At 38.1% G+C, this 15,421-nt stretch overlaps 1 protein-coding gene across 4 annotated transcripts in view; it reads right to left on the bottom strand.

Moving 5' to 3' along the window:
- Positions 1–15,421, bottom strand: part of GABRB2 (gamma-aminobutyric acid type A receptor subunit beta2) — a 195,934-nt gene that overhangs the window by 39,119 nt on the left and 141,394 nt on the right. The gene's annotated exons all lie outside the window — the stretch shown is intronic.

The following is a 15,421-nucleotide window of genomic DNA, read 5'->3' as shown; positions in this document are numbered from 1 at the left end:
GGATAGGACTCTGTACAATAAAGACATGTCCCCTGTTATAATGATATTTTCAATCCGTGGGGCAGAGTACAATAAGCACACATATTCTAATAAGTAAGCACACATATAACCGCAATGAATAACCACATATTAGATTGTAAACAATGCTGTACAAGGAAGCATGCAATGAAATCCAGTGAATATTGATATTTCATGAACTAATCCCCCACAACCTCCCATAAAAGCATATATTATCTTTGTGTATCCTAATTATCTCTTCAAAGAACTTTTGTATCTTGATAGTTGAATTTTTTAAAGTATAGAAAACAGGACAGGTATTGCTCCCCCAATTTCAAAAGCAATGAAACAAATTAAAAAGATTGCCTAAATTCTTTGCCTTTTGACATGTGACTAGCTAGTATAGCACGAAGAACTATAATTACAATCCTCTGACTCTTAGCTCTTATGGTTTTGAAGAAACCATATTGCCTTCAAAGAGAGAGAGAAAGATCTCCATAAAAGTGGAAAAAATATTTTTCAAAGAACTGCAATGCCCTTGGTTTGAAAATTTATATAAACTATAGCACAGCTCAGGCAGCGTCTTAACTTTTCTAGAAATCTGCAGTCCCCCTTATTCATAGGCACAATGATGCAGTCATACAGTTTTTTGGAAGCGTTCTTGAGACTTGAACTTCTGGTTTTGCATCTATAGGCTTCTGGATAATAGCTAATGATTTTGAAAAGGCTTGTTTAGTTGAGAACATCTTAAATTATACTGTAACCAAAATTGTAGTTTTATTATATTATAAACCACCAACATTTTTATTAGTGTGATCTCACTTAGAGCCCTTTGTTTTGTTAGACAATGTCTTTCTGCATATAAAACTTTGATTTTAAAGAAAAGTTCAAGGGAATGGCATAGGAAACAGATTCTCAGAAAAGAGCTCCTCACACCCCATTAATCTACCTCATTATATTCTTTAACTTATCCTCAGGACGGGGGTGTCTGTCCTAAAAGAGAACTTTCCTAATATGACCCTGGGGACCCTCACAGTTCAGAGCTTCATCTCAAATATAACCTAATTTCTCATTTGTTATTTGCACACATCTCTGTTATGAAATTGTTTTAAATCAATGACAATCCCACCTTTGATAAAATAGTTTAAAATGGAAAGATAAAAGAAATTTACTCAGAGGATTAACCTCTATAGTTAGAAATGCATTGTAAAATTGGTATATAAGCATAAATAAAGGTATTTATTAAACCAGAAGGCAATTGTGTGGGTGTTCTTTTTTATAAAAGCTTTTGTCAAATGCAGCCATCTTCAGAAGAAGAGGTTGAGAGAAAACCCTCACCATTTTCAATAGAGGATTAAGTCTAACCTAGTGAGGGGTGTGTTTCTGGTCCTGCAGCTTCCTCTCTCCAGTATATCTACCATCTTTGTCCAGCACCACAAATCTAAGAGCAGCTCTCTGCAGGCAGAGGCACCAGCTATGGCACTGCTCTACAGTTGCATAGGAGATGCCTAGCAGCTGTTAAATAGATAGAAACATTATTATGAAACCCAGACTTTTATCAAACCTATTGACCATTTGCATATTTATTTATTTATTTATTTATTTATTTATTTATTTATTTTAGGATATAAAGCATGCCCACCCAGACATGTTCCATAAATTGCTGGAGGTATTCATACATTTTAGGGTGAATATATTCAACCCTGAATATATAATAGAATTAACAAAACAATTATGCAATGCACAGGTGGATTTGGGCAATATCCAGACACTTGGCATTGATAAGGTATTCATCATGTTTATACGTCTGTCTCTTGCTCCTGTCACACTACCTGGCACATGGCTGGCATTAAATATCTTCTGAATGAATAAAAATGACACCCAATAATAACATAGAATAATCCAAAGGTTCTTCATTATATACCTCTCCTTATGTAATAGCTGAGCAAGTTTCCTAACTGCTCTCTATGTTTCATTTTCTCACTTGTAAATTGGGATGATGATGATGATCATCATCATCATCACTACTCATGGAGTTTTTATGCAAAAAAGCTGAGTTCTACTTGTAAAATACAATGCTTAACAAGGTTAGATAGCACCTTTTTTTAAATACCTTTGCTGTTATTTCATGAGCAAATACAAGGATGTGCACAATGAGAAACCCAGCTGTTCAATCAAGGACACTTACAGAACTCTCCAAAGTGTTTGGAAATTATAATAAAACATTTAAGTTTATTTTGATATTTAGGATTTTGGAATCTGACACCAGAGAGCAATGTGTTGTGTATACAACTTGGCTAGTGCTGATCTTAAAAACCCCAATGTTCTTGACTTCATTTTGGTTTAACCAAGTATAGAATATTGCAGATGGAAAGGAAACGGATGAGCTTGCATCATCGATTTCTGAAGATGAAAGACCAAAAATCCCTGACAGTGCCACTGTGGTCAAGTTCAAAGCTAGCTCAGATACCATGTGGATTACCTGAAAGCAGACCTAGTTTTCTTTTTCTTTGAATTTTCTCTGGAGGAACAGTTAGCAGTCCCTCAAAGTGATTAAAAAATAAAACATATGCAAATATATATGACCTGACTTTTACAGCTTTCATAATTATAATGAGTGAAAATAATTAGATTTCTTGTAAAAGATATCAGAAGGGGGGCGGTGCACAGGAACTCCTCATTAATGTCTTGCAAATTAAATTCATCTTTTATATTTTATTCATGGGACTCTAGAAACGGAGTCATTAAATTCTATTGTATTCTTATCATTAAAACCACAACCCAGATAGATTCAGATGGCCTATGAATAATCCAAAATACAAATTTATTGGAATTTACTTGGAGGACTTAAAAACTGTATAAAATGTTACAAGTCTCAGAGCAGGATAGATAAATATATAAATATGCAAATTTACATAAGACATGAATGATAAACAAGCTGTCTTTCAAATATTGGTAAAAACATCCAGTATATGAGAGCTAAGGAGTAAAAATGCCATTTTAAAAACACATAACTGAACAGGTTCTCACAATTATGACATTTTCTTATTACATAACATGGCATTTTAAAACTTTTTCTCTCTTAATGTCAGTCTACATGTCTACTTGTTATCTACTAAGTAAATATTTCATTTTAGAAGAATTTTACTGCACAAAGGATATGAACTTACGAAGAAATTAAACAGTGGTGGCTGGTGACATTTATTTTTAAAGGGGGAAATTAAAGTGACTTGTTTTTTTCTTGCTACTTATTTAAACTTAGTTCCTCAATTGGACTGCTGAATGTTGTAGGGTAATTATCTATCTCTCATTGCATCTAACATAGCAATAGTTATACAATAACACAGTAGTTGCTTTAACCCGTTAATTCTCAGTCATCACAACCAACTTCTGACAACTGAGAATTATGGGTTGGGAATAATTTACACTAGTCATGGATGGTTTATATTTTTTAAGAACTATCTTATCTCAAATTCCCTGCCCTGTATATTTCTATTACAGCACTTTAAAAATGTTTTTGAATTAAATACCTCGTTGTAAAAAAATTTAGTATATTACTGCCTTATTAGTATTTAAAATTCTATTGGTTTTTAAATAACTACTAGTAAAAATTTATGTTCTGAGGAACACTAAGCCTCTGTCATGTGCTTCATGGAAAAGACTTCTACAGTCCATATATTGTTGAGTCACTGCATATTTTGGCCCCCTCTTATAGTTACAAACATTTAACAAAATTTAGGAAATCCCGCAATAAACAATCTGTTTAACTTTACTTACCCCTGGAATTTCCCAAACCTATTGACCATATGCATTTTGTTTTACTTTATTTTTTTAGGATATAAAACATGCCGACCCAGATGTGTTCCATAAATTGCTGGAGGTATTCATACATTTTAGGGTGATTTAGTTAATGTTCCCCAAAAAGCCAGGTAAGCCTTTGAGAAGGCTCACTGTTCCCCAGAAACTTATCTTGCTTCTTTAGTGGATTAAACATTTTTTTTCCTCTAAAAAACATTTGCAAACAACAGAGATCAACTTGTCTTTTAATGGAGCAAGGCAGACAGACATTTCTGGAAAGCGGCACAACTGAATGTAAGAAGGTGAGCATTTTCATGACTCACTCTGCGACCGCTTAGAAGTCTGTCAGCCACAGTCAGAACCCACTCCACTCCAGGCGGGGGGGCTGTGTGCTGTGCAAAGGAGCAACACCGAGTGCAGTCCACGGCCGATGAAACGTGCAGGGCGTTTTCAGGAGGGAGAGGCACACTTGTCAGCCACAGCTCTTTAAATTCAGCAATGCAAACCTTCCAAAGACACTGCGTGATTGCCCTGACTCTGTAATTGCATCCTATTCTTCACTCTGCTCTTTAGATGGCCTGCTAGACACCATTTCTGTGCTATCAAATCACTTCTAGACCCGAGCAGCTCAAAATCATCGGCCAAGGGTGAGGCAGGCGTGATTACCTAGTGGCATCTTAGAGAGGACACCATCAAGTAATGGCCCAGTGTTCATCCCACATCAAAGATGACCTACTTTTTGTGTGATGACTATTTTCAAATTCAAATCTTAGGATGTGAAAGAATAGGAAATCAGTCATAATCAAGTGAAATGTCAGATTTTGTGCTTTAAAGATCATTTCTTAACTTGAATTTCAATGCAAGTCTCAGTCTTTGTTGTCTCCGTATGGAAGTATGGAAGCAGGGTGATCCGGTGGCTGTGCCTGCACTTTTAGCTACACAGTGTTCCTTAAATCTTTCTTTCGAATGTCCGGAGAGATGAAGCAGTTAAGCTAGTGGTCCAAGTAAGAGAAATCAAGGTGAGCCAGCTTTGGGTTTGGGCTACTGGAGGCCTGGCAAGTTCCCTTAGCTCTTTTGGAACCTCCCAGGAACCTTCCAGGGATCCCTAGATCATACTTTGATTAGCACTGCTTTAGAGATCTCTAATTTGGAATTTAAGGAAAGCTCTAAATAATTCATTTTAATTTAAATTATTACAAATTACACAAAACTAGCAATCTTGTTTCTTCTAGTAGAAATAAAAACAATTTGCTTTTGAATAGCTGGGGACCTTGGTGTGTTTCATGCGGTTTAGTTGGCTCCGACTTCTGGCGACCCTATGGATGAGTGATGTCCACAATACTTTGTCCTCAACAGCCCTGCTCAGCTCCTGAGGAGTCGTGCCCACAGCTTCTTTTATGAAGTCAATCCATCTCATGTTTGGTCTTCCTCCTTTCCTGCTGCCTTCTATTTTCCTCAGCATTATTGTCTTTTCCAAATAACCCTGCCTCCTCACGATGTGCCCAAAGTAAGACAGCTTCGGTTTTGCCATTTCTGCCTCCAGCTATGTTTCAGGCTTAATTTGCTCTTGGGCCCACTTGTTCGTCTTTCTGGTGGTACAGCGTATCCATAGAGGTCTTCTCCAACACCATACTTCAAATGGATCGATTTTTTTTCCTTATCTGCCTTCTTTACTGTCCAATGTTCACATCTGTGTATAGCAATTAGGACTTTTAAAAATCAGTTTTATTCCATAGATTTAGTATATATAAACATATACACGTACGGGGTGGGAAAAAGTCAGTTTATAGTTGTTTTTATGTAAAATAATACTATATATATATATATATATATATATATATATTATATTATTTTATATATATATATATATATATATAAAATATAGGTTGTATTATTATATATATATATATATAAGCCTAAGTGACCATTCGACCGGTAGCTATGATGCACATTGACTATCAGAGGGCAGCTGCTCAATGCACAGACTTGGAAACATGGAACAGATGGATGAATCTCAGAGGGAAGGTGGAAGGGGTGAGGGTGGGAGAGATTAACCAAAGATCTTATACGCATACCAGAGGCCTGGTGCATGGATTCGTGCACCGGTGGGGTCCCTCGGCCTGGCCTGCAGGGACTGAGCCAAAACTGGCAGTCTGACATCCCCCGAGGGTCCCAGATTGCGAGACGGCACAGGCCAGGCCGAGGGACCCCATCGGTGCACGAATCTATGCACTGGGCCTCTAGTAATTAATAAATAATACAAGAATAAACTCTGTTTCACAAAGTCACAACTGTAAACCTACTTTTGACCACCCCACTCATATATTTGAAATTTTAAAAAATAAATGCATATTATATATATATAATTTGTTTTTTTCTCTGATGAAGTAAAACTTGTGTATTTAGCAAAGGAACTACCATAAAGCATTTGTACACAATTGAAACTATTCTCTATTTATATCATGCTATCAGCCTGGTAAAAGGTATACATATGTAAATAAAGTGAAATGCCAACTCTCTTTGTTTGGCCTCTAAATACCTATACAAGACTCTGAAAGTCACTTCATTAGTGCAGGCTAGGAAGCTAAGAATTAGAGCTTATTACATGTAATAAGATACTTTCTTCTTAAAGAAAAAGTTATATAGAAAAAAGCTCAAATAATGCCTAGAGCCTTAACCAATGTTAATGCAAATCTGCTCTATTCTAAAGTACTAATTATATTCTTGGGTTGAGAAAAAAATCATTCCTTAAGTAATTTGCAAAAATATTGACATGAAAGATAAATACATGACATGTAGATATGTCCAAACATTCTAAGCTATTCCTACCCACAAATGGTGGGGGCTAATTCCTCGGGAGTGTGGGCTGGACTTAGTGAAGTACTTCTAGGACTCAGAAAACAGCACAAGTGATGGATGCCACTTCTGAGGTTGGCTTATAAAAAGACTGAGGCTTTTGGGTGAGTTTTTCCTCTCTCTCTTTCAGATTCCATGAGCTGCACTGTGGAGAGTCCTAAATGATAAGGAACCAAGGGAGGCCTCCAGGCAATAGATAGAGGAACGAGGCCCTCAGTTCAACAGGACCTATGTGAAGAACTGAGATTTGCCACAACTCTGAGTGAGCTTAAAAATGGGCCATTGCCCAGTTGAGCCTTCAGATGAGACCATGGCCCTGACCATCAGCTTGACCACAAAGCTGATTACTAACTCTCAGAAACTATGAGCTAATAAATGCCTGCTCTTATAAACTGTTAAGCTTCAGGGTAGTTTGTTATCCAGAAATAAATAACTAATAAACCTGCTATCTTGGAATGGCATGGTCTAGTATAACAAACAAGCAGAGGTTTCATTCACATACTGCCTACTTCCCACTCCGTCTCCAAAGCCTAAGTGCTCTAAGAAAGCAAATAATGCCACTTGTGTTTTTATGTTCTCAGAACTAGAGAAAATACTTGCAAAGCACTTAGTACACTGGCTTAATGATTACTGCTCATTATCATTCTGATTATTGATGTCTATAGCTAAAGCAAAGTTTTTATTTTTTAAATTTTACATAGTTTAAAACTTAAGCTTCCAAACATAACTTTTAGGTTTAGTTTGAGTTAGAAAATAGTTTGCACAACCAGCAGCCGGGTTAAAATGTTTGACAGTCAGTCAAGGGTTAAGATTCTCAAATGCTTCAGATGCCAAACAAATTGGGTGATGTGTAAGTCCTGATAGTGGTGAACTGGAGAGTGCATACCCCACCCCATCGGAAATAATTTGAATTCAAGTACAAACACCAGAAATAACACCATTGTGCTGATTTTTAAAATGCAATTATGAGTAAAATGTCACCCGAATCCATGAGTTTACATCCTAAAGATGACAGAGGCAATTTCCATAATTATAGAGTCATCATGTGCTGTTGGTCACCTCTGCCAGTACCTTGCTTTCTAAATTGGGTAAACCAATCTTTCCACTATTGGTTATTAACAGACATAGAAGCTTTGCTTTTATTCTAACCTAAAGATAATTAGGTCAGTGATTTCAAACCAGTAAATACCAAAAGCAAACAATTTTCAAGATGGTGGGGTGTTTAGGTGATTTTTGCAAGCTGTGGTAGGACTCCTAAGTTGTAGGTCTAGCATTTGCACATTGAATATTTGCAACTCAGCTTGTCTAAGACAAGTTGCCTGAATGTCTATAATTAACTAAGGCAATGCCTTAGATTTGACAGAGGATAAGTCCAATGTACCCGGTGCCTTAGGCTGATCCTACCAATTCAAATCGACTTTTTTTTTATTAGTAGCTTGCATATTGGTAACTTAATTATTCTTTAATATCCTACATTAAAGCACACTAGCCTCAAAGATTTAATAAAGCAAAACAAAAAGCCCTAAGTACTAAAACTTATTTCCTAAGTCCCTAAGGAACATGCAATTTCAGATAATAGAGCAATTTTCTGACTGGAACAAAACTCAACTAATATTCAAATTCCAGGGTAGTTTCCTCCAAACCATGTTATCTTTATAGAACTATGATTTTACAGTAAAAATGGTTTCTAGGATGAGGGGGAAGAAAATAAAGATCTAATATTACCAACACAGCAGATTGGTATCTATATATATAAAAGCCTGATATGCAAAGTGTCCCCTCAGAAGTTCAACCAACCAGGAGTTCGATTGCTCGCTATGATGTGCACTGACCACCAGGGGGCAGCGTGGTACGAAGGAAGGCCCTGGCCAGCAGCTGCTAGGGACCCTACCCATGCACAAATTCCATGCACTGGGCCTCTGGTTTAATATAATATCCCCATGACTTAAAGAGTGATTCACCTGAGCAGTGTCCTCAAATTTTAGTGAGCCAACCATTTACTCCAGGACCTGTTCCCGAGCCCTACCTACAGGACATCCAACTGTGTAGGTACATTAACAAATGTACCACCTGGTTCTGATATACGATCACACTTTCATGCATGGAGAGAACCCCTTTTCTAAGAGTTTGAAAAATTCCTTTAAAAATTCAAGAATGGCCCTAACCTGTTTGGCTCAAGGGATAGAGCGTCAGCCTGCGGACTCAAGGGTCCCAACTTCGATTCCAGTCAAGGGCATGTACCTTGGTAGCGGGCACATCCCAGTAGGGGCTGTGCAAGAGGCAGCTGATCGATGTTTCTCTCTCATCGATGTTTCTAACTCTCTATCCCTCTCCCTTCCTCTCTGTAAAAAATCAATAAAATATATTTTTAAAAAAATTCAAGACTGTTCTAGATTTAGAGGATACACATCTTTATATTTTCTTAGATGTGGGGTATCCTGGAAACTATGAGACTCTGTAATCTTGGAGTCTGTATCTGACATAATGGACCTCTATTTTGGTTGAAAGCATTTATATCTAAATCTGTCTAAATGTCTGAAATAAAACTCTAGCGTGTTCCGTGGGCTGTACTCTCCCTCTCTCACCATGACTACAACATCTCATGCCTGCAAAATTGCTACAGCTGTCTAACTGGTTTCCCCGCTTCCACCTTTATTTCCCCATAACCTAGAGTAGCCAGTGATCTTCCACAAGAATAACTCTGACCATGCCACTCTGCTCAAAATCTTCCCATGCTTCCCATTTCACCTTATGATAAAACAAACCTCCTTATTGACCTGACTCTGGGCCTGCCTACATTTTTCAGCCAAACGACACTGGCTTTCTCTTTGTTCTTTATTATTTTTATTTTTTAAATTATTTTATTGTTGAGAATTTAGAGATGTTTCCCATTTTTTACTCTTTGCCCCCCTCCACCCTGCTCCCACCCCACCCCAGGCCTTCACTGCACTATTGTCTGTCTCCATGGGCTATGCATTTATATTCTTGGTTTAATCTCTTCCTGCCTCTCTCATTCTCAAGGTCTTAGCACTTGCCTTGCACTCCCTTCATGCACATACTCCTGTGATGTCTCTTTTTCCTTGTGCAGGTTTCAGCTTCAATGGCCTCCTCAAGGAGCCTAGCCTCCTTATCTTAAGCTGAGCTGTCACCCTGATTCCCCACAACTGTTACCCTCTCCATTTTTACCTTGTTTAATTTTCTTTACAGTTGATCATTCAGGAATGAGCATCTCTATTTGTTTACTCCATTGTCTGTCTCTCTACACTAAATGCACATTTCTATAGGGCAGGAGTATGTCTGTGTGTTCATTGTGGTATATAAAACATTTAGGTTATTGTTTGGTACAGAGTGGGTGCTAAATAAATGTTTTCGGATGAATAAATAAACCCTGTTGATTAGCATCTGTATGAGATAACATTGGTTTCATCATCTGCATGTGTTCAAAATAAACCGAAAACATCCTCAGTAGGTATGTCTTTTAAAATCTATCAGATTAGTAACTGACTTAAAAAAATACTGGACGTAAGTCATGTCAAAATATATAAATTCACAGATGGGAAGATATCCTGATGTTCTTTATTTAGATGGGAGCTTTGCCATTCTGTGAAGCATATGACAGCGTTTGGAGGTTCATTTAGTATTCACACTATAAAGGAATAGGTCCTCTTGGTTCATGCTTTATGCAGTGATGATACTTTTATAAAGTGTCTTGTTTATCTCATGAAAATGTCTTCAACAACAGACTTCTGTTATTAACCTATTGACATAGTACTTTAGTTCTTATTCCTTGTTTTGTTATCATCCTCAAGTTTCACCAACATAACAGGGCACAGTGATGGATACATGGTTTTAAAATAAAAGGAGCAAAATTGAGGTAAGTGAAATTCAAAGCCAGAATTTAAATTTAAAACAGAGTAGAAGGTACAGACTGTGGAATCTCAGAGGGAAGGTGAGAGTGGGTGGGTGGGTGGGAGGGAAGAGATTAACTAAAGAACTTGTATGCATATATGCATAACCCATATAAACAGAGAATAGGTTGATGAAGGCCTGGGGCAGTGGGTAGGGGTGGGTTAGAAGGGGTCATTTGGGGAATAAAGGGGACATATGTAATACTTTCAACAATAAATATTTAAAAATAAATTAAAACAGTTTAGAGACAAACACATTAATAGGATCAGATGAATGAAGTCAAAGGAAAATTGATATTTTGCTACATTTAAAGATTTTTTAAACCTACTCAAATTTAAGCAAATAGGTCTTTGAATAGGCTAACCGGACTCCGTATTTTAAGATTTGTTTTAATAAAGAACCACCAGAATAACTTAATGTTTTCTTAAAGGAGTGACCTTGAACTAGGATATCCTCTATGATTTGAATCTGGCTCCTATGTCTTCATAATTTATGCTAGAAATTTGGCATATTAAAAAGGATGACTATTGTGGATAAAGTTAGGGTCTCTGCCCCCCAAAGCCATCCTCAGTGGGAACCGCTCCTCTCCACAGTCCCTGCTTTGCCTGGATTGGACCCCCCGCCCCAGCCAGAGCTGATTATACTTGGTGCATGTCTTCTCTAGGCTCGATCAATCGTGTTCCTTTGCTAAGAATCTGGAATCTAAATATTAGAATATGAAAAGGTCATGATTTGGAAAGAGAGGGGAGAATTCAGAACAAAGATACCATCACAAGCTATAAAAAAATGGAAACAGTCAATATGCAGACACAGAACAGGGAAGCAGACGGCAGGGAAAACGTTCATCAGGCTCCTGAGAAAAAGATCCCAGAGAGCCAGAGAGGGACATGGACAGAGAGGTACTCTGGTTCCTAAAGCCTAGTTTAGGTCCCAGTACCCAAGAATCTTGTATTTTCACAAATAATCTTGGAATTATTTTTTTTGGTGGGGGGGCAGGGTGAGATATCTCTGAGATTGCTTGTTGTGTTCTTGTTCAATGTTCTTTTCAAAGCGATATGCCTGCCATATGTGCTGAGAACTAAGCATCGCATTCAATAAATGTTCTCAGCACTTATGGCAGACACATTGCTTTAAAAAGAACATTAAAAAAACACCTGTCCTCACTGGGAATGCATTCTAGCAGGAGAACAAGATAGTGAGCATAACAAACAGGTGAATTATATACTATGCTAGAGAGTAATATGATTTATATGCTATGGACAAAAACGTAGAGCAAGGTAGGAAGTATGTGGAGTCTTGTGAAGGCATCCACTAGTAGGTTGCAGTTTTAAATAGAGTTGACAGTGCAAGCCTCATGGCAAAGCTGACCTGTGAGCAAAGACTTAAAGCTGATGGAGAACCTAGTCATGAGCCTATCTGTGGAAGAGGAGACAGTGCAGAAGCCCCAGGCTGGGATGATGAGTGATGTATGGGAAGGGCAATGAGAATTCAGTGAGGCTGGAACAGAATAAGCAAGGCGAATGAATAGGAGATGAGGTCAGAGAGGCACTGAGGGAGGGGTGCATATAATACAAAATCAGACAGGTTATTGTTTGGAATTAATTTCTACTCTGAGGGCTTTGAGAAAAAAAGAGGACAAGATCTGGCATGTATATTAAGAGAATGATTCTAGCCTCTATTTGACAATAATCAATATGGGGCTGGTAATGTGTGAATAAGGGAAACCGGCCAGAAGCCTCTTGTAGTAATTTACATGAGAGATCGTAGTACCTTCTAGCATGGTGGAAGCAAAAGAGGTGGTGAAAAGTGGTGGAATTTTACAAATGTTCTGAAGTCTCAGCTAATACGAGTTCATGTAGGATGTGAAATAAAGAGAATGGACAACTGTATTCTAAGGTTTCTGCCCTGAGCAAATGGAAGGATGGAGTTGACATTAAGTGAGATGGGAAGAGCTCACACATTACAAATTCTGGCAAGAAGATAAGCAGTGCAGTTAGGGACATACAAGTGACTATATAAAATCTGGTGTTTGGGAGTGAAGTCTGGATTAGAGATAAATATTTAGGTGTAATCAGCATATTGATGATATTTAAAGCCATGAAACTTATGAGCCAGTTGAAGGAAGAAATCCAAAAACTGAGTGTGCTCTTGTGTTAAGAATTCATGTTGAGAGCCTTGGCTGGTGTGGCTCAGATGTTTGGAGCATTGTTCTGTGCACCAAAGGGTCCCAGGTTCAATTCCTGGTCAGGGCACATATCCAGGTCATGGGTTCAATCCTCTGTCGGGGTAGGTACAGGAGGTAACTGATTGATGTTCCTCTCTTTTTAAAAATATATGTTTTTATTGATTTTAGAGAAAGAAGAAGGGAGAGGGAGAAAGAAACATTGGTTTGCCTCCTGCAGGAACCCCAACACGGGACTGAACCCACAACCTGGGCATATGCCCTGATCAGCAATGAGTGACTTTTTGGTGCACAGGACTATGGTCAACCAACTGAGCCACACCAGCCAGGAGGATGTTTCTCTCTCACATCGATGCTCCTTTCTCTCTTCATCTCCCTTCCTCTCGTTTAAAGTCAATAAAAGCATATCCTTAGGTAAGACTAAAAATATAAATAAAATAAGATAGTTCATTTTGAAGAGGAAGAAACTGAAAAGGAGTCTAAGAAGAAAAATTAGAAGAAGAAAACCTAGAGAGAGTGTGGTGAATAAAATCAAAGGAGGAAAATGCAATTAGAAGGGAGCAATCAAATGATCATGCAGTAACACATCGCACAAGATGAGAACTGAAGCGTTGGCCACTTGAGTTAGCAATGTGAAGGTCATTGGCAACCACGACAAACCCAGTTTTGGTGGCATGGTGGAAGGAAAAGGCCTAATGGTATGGTTTTATGATAAAATGGGAGAAGAGGTGACTAAAGGAATTTTGCTACCAAAGGGGAAAAAGCAGTAGCATGGTAGCTAGCAGGCTTTGTTGTGTACGAAAACATTTTGTTTTATTTTCCTAAATTTGGAAGAAATCCCAAAAGCATGCAATATTGATGGGAGTGATCAACACAGAGGTAAAAGGTAAGAAGTGGTGATATAGGAAAGAGAGGGCGAATTGCTACAGTCATCCCCTGGAGTGGGCAGGATGAAGGAGCTACATTTAGATGGAAGCATGACAACAGCAGGGGGAAGGCAGAGAAGTGTGAGTGTGCAAGCTGGAAGGTGGGGAGGTGTGGTGGTGGGAATATTCTAAGTTTTCATATGATGACTCAGCTTTCTTAGTGAGGTGGAAAGCAAGGATATTAGCTGAGATTGAGAATCCAGGATAAGGTACAGAGAAAATAAGCAGACAGGGGAGAAGGCATGAAAATAAGCAGACAGGGGAGAAAGGAAGAATGAATGAACCAGGCAGGTATATTATTATCCAATAGCATTAAACACTAACCTTTAGTTTGTGGTCATGAATTTAAAGGTAGACCAGTCAGTGTCCTTTACTGAGCTGGTGTAAGTGGGCTTTTTCTTTGTATCCAAAAAGCCTTAGGCAGAATATGGAATTACATGGAGACAGTTTTGCCTCCTGGGATACCTGCCGGTGGCAACTTTTATGTGTTTCTCTCTCTTTTACTTATTTTTTGCAGGAAGGGGAAAAACCCTAAGTGGTCTTATCATAGCTAAACATACTTAGTCCACACTGTTCTCAAATTAGATGTACTAGAAAAAATACATATGCATTCCAAACTCAGAAAAACAATTTTTAAAATATATGCTATTTTGTCTTGCCCATGTCCTTTTCCCACTCCCTCACTATTATGCAGTGCTGACAATATAATGCATGTTTTAGGGCCTCTGCATAACAACACTGATAAACTTCAATAAAACTCAAATTTGCTTTATTGTTTTAAACGGCATTGCGGCTAGGTGTGAAATGAAATACCCTTCAAGAGCACAAGGTCACATCTTGCTATAGACTGAATGTCCGTGTGCTCACAAATTCACATGGGACGTGATTAAGTCCTGGAGGTGGAGCCCTCATGATGGAATCAAGGCTCCAACACCCCTTCTGCCAGGTGAGGACACAGCGAGAAGATGGGCTCTCACTTGGCACTGAATCTGATGGTGTCTTCAACTTGGACTTCCACCTCCAGAACCATATGAAATAAATGTCTGTTGTTTATCAGCCCCACAGTCTACAGTAGGACTACAGAAGCACAAAGAAACTAAGGCACATAACACACACACACACACACACACACACACAGAGTAACAGACACATACACACAAACAGACACACACACAAACAGACAGACACACACACACACAGTTTCTCAAGGCACAAGACTTCTCTCTGGGCATAGGTGGCAGGGGGATAGATATGTTTTTATTAGAATATCTAATAGTATGGTGGTGATGACAAAAGATAACAAGAGTCTACCTATTTAAACTTTGCCATATACCAAACACAATGAAATCCTTTAAATTACCTCTTAATACTCATATTAATTTTATGATTCGGTTATTTTTAACCTCATTTTGGTTTATAAGCAGTCAGAAACATTGAGAACTGGGATATTCGTTATGGTAGAAGAGAGCCACAGATGAAAAAAAATTATCTTTAAAAGAATATGTATTTCCTAGGCCTGAGCACTAAACACACCTCAGAAATGACCACCCTGTAGCAATGAACACCCCTATTGCCTAGATTATAGTCTCCATAATTTCTTAATGAAAAGAACCATGACAATTTAGAAAAATATCTCATTCCCAGTTTGGGGCAATAAATGTACAATCTAGTCTAGAATATCTTATCCTAAAAGCAAGGAAGGAACCAAAGAATACTACAGGTATCAAAAAGTCTCACAGAGCTCAGCGGTGTT

The sequence above is a fragment of the Myotis yumanensis genome, unplaced genomic scaffold (genome assembly GCF_028538775.1).
Source record: "Myotis yumanensis isolate MYYU_CA2020_CCGP unplaced genomic scaffold, mMyoYum1.0.hap1 SCAF_5, whole genome shotgun sequence".
Lineage (NCBI taxonomy): Eukaryota > Metazoa > Chordata > Mammalia > Chiroptera > Vespertilionidae > Myotis > Myotis yumanensis.
This window is presented reverse-complemented; position numbering and strand designations above follow the sequence as displayed.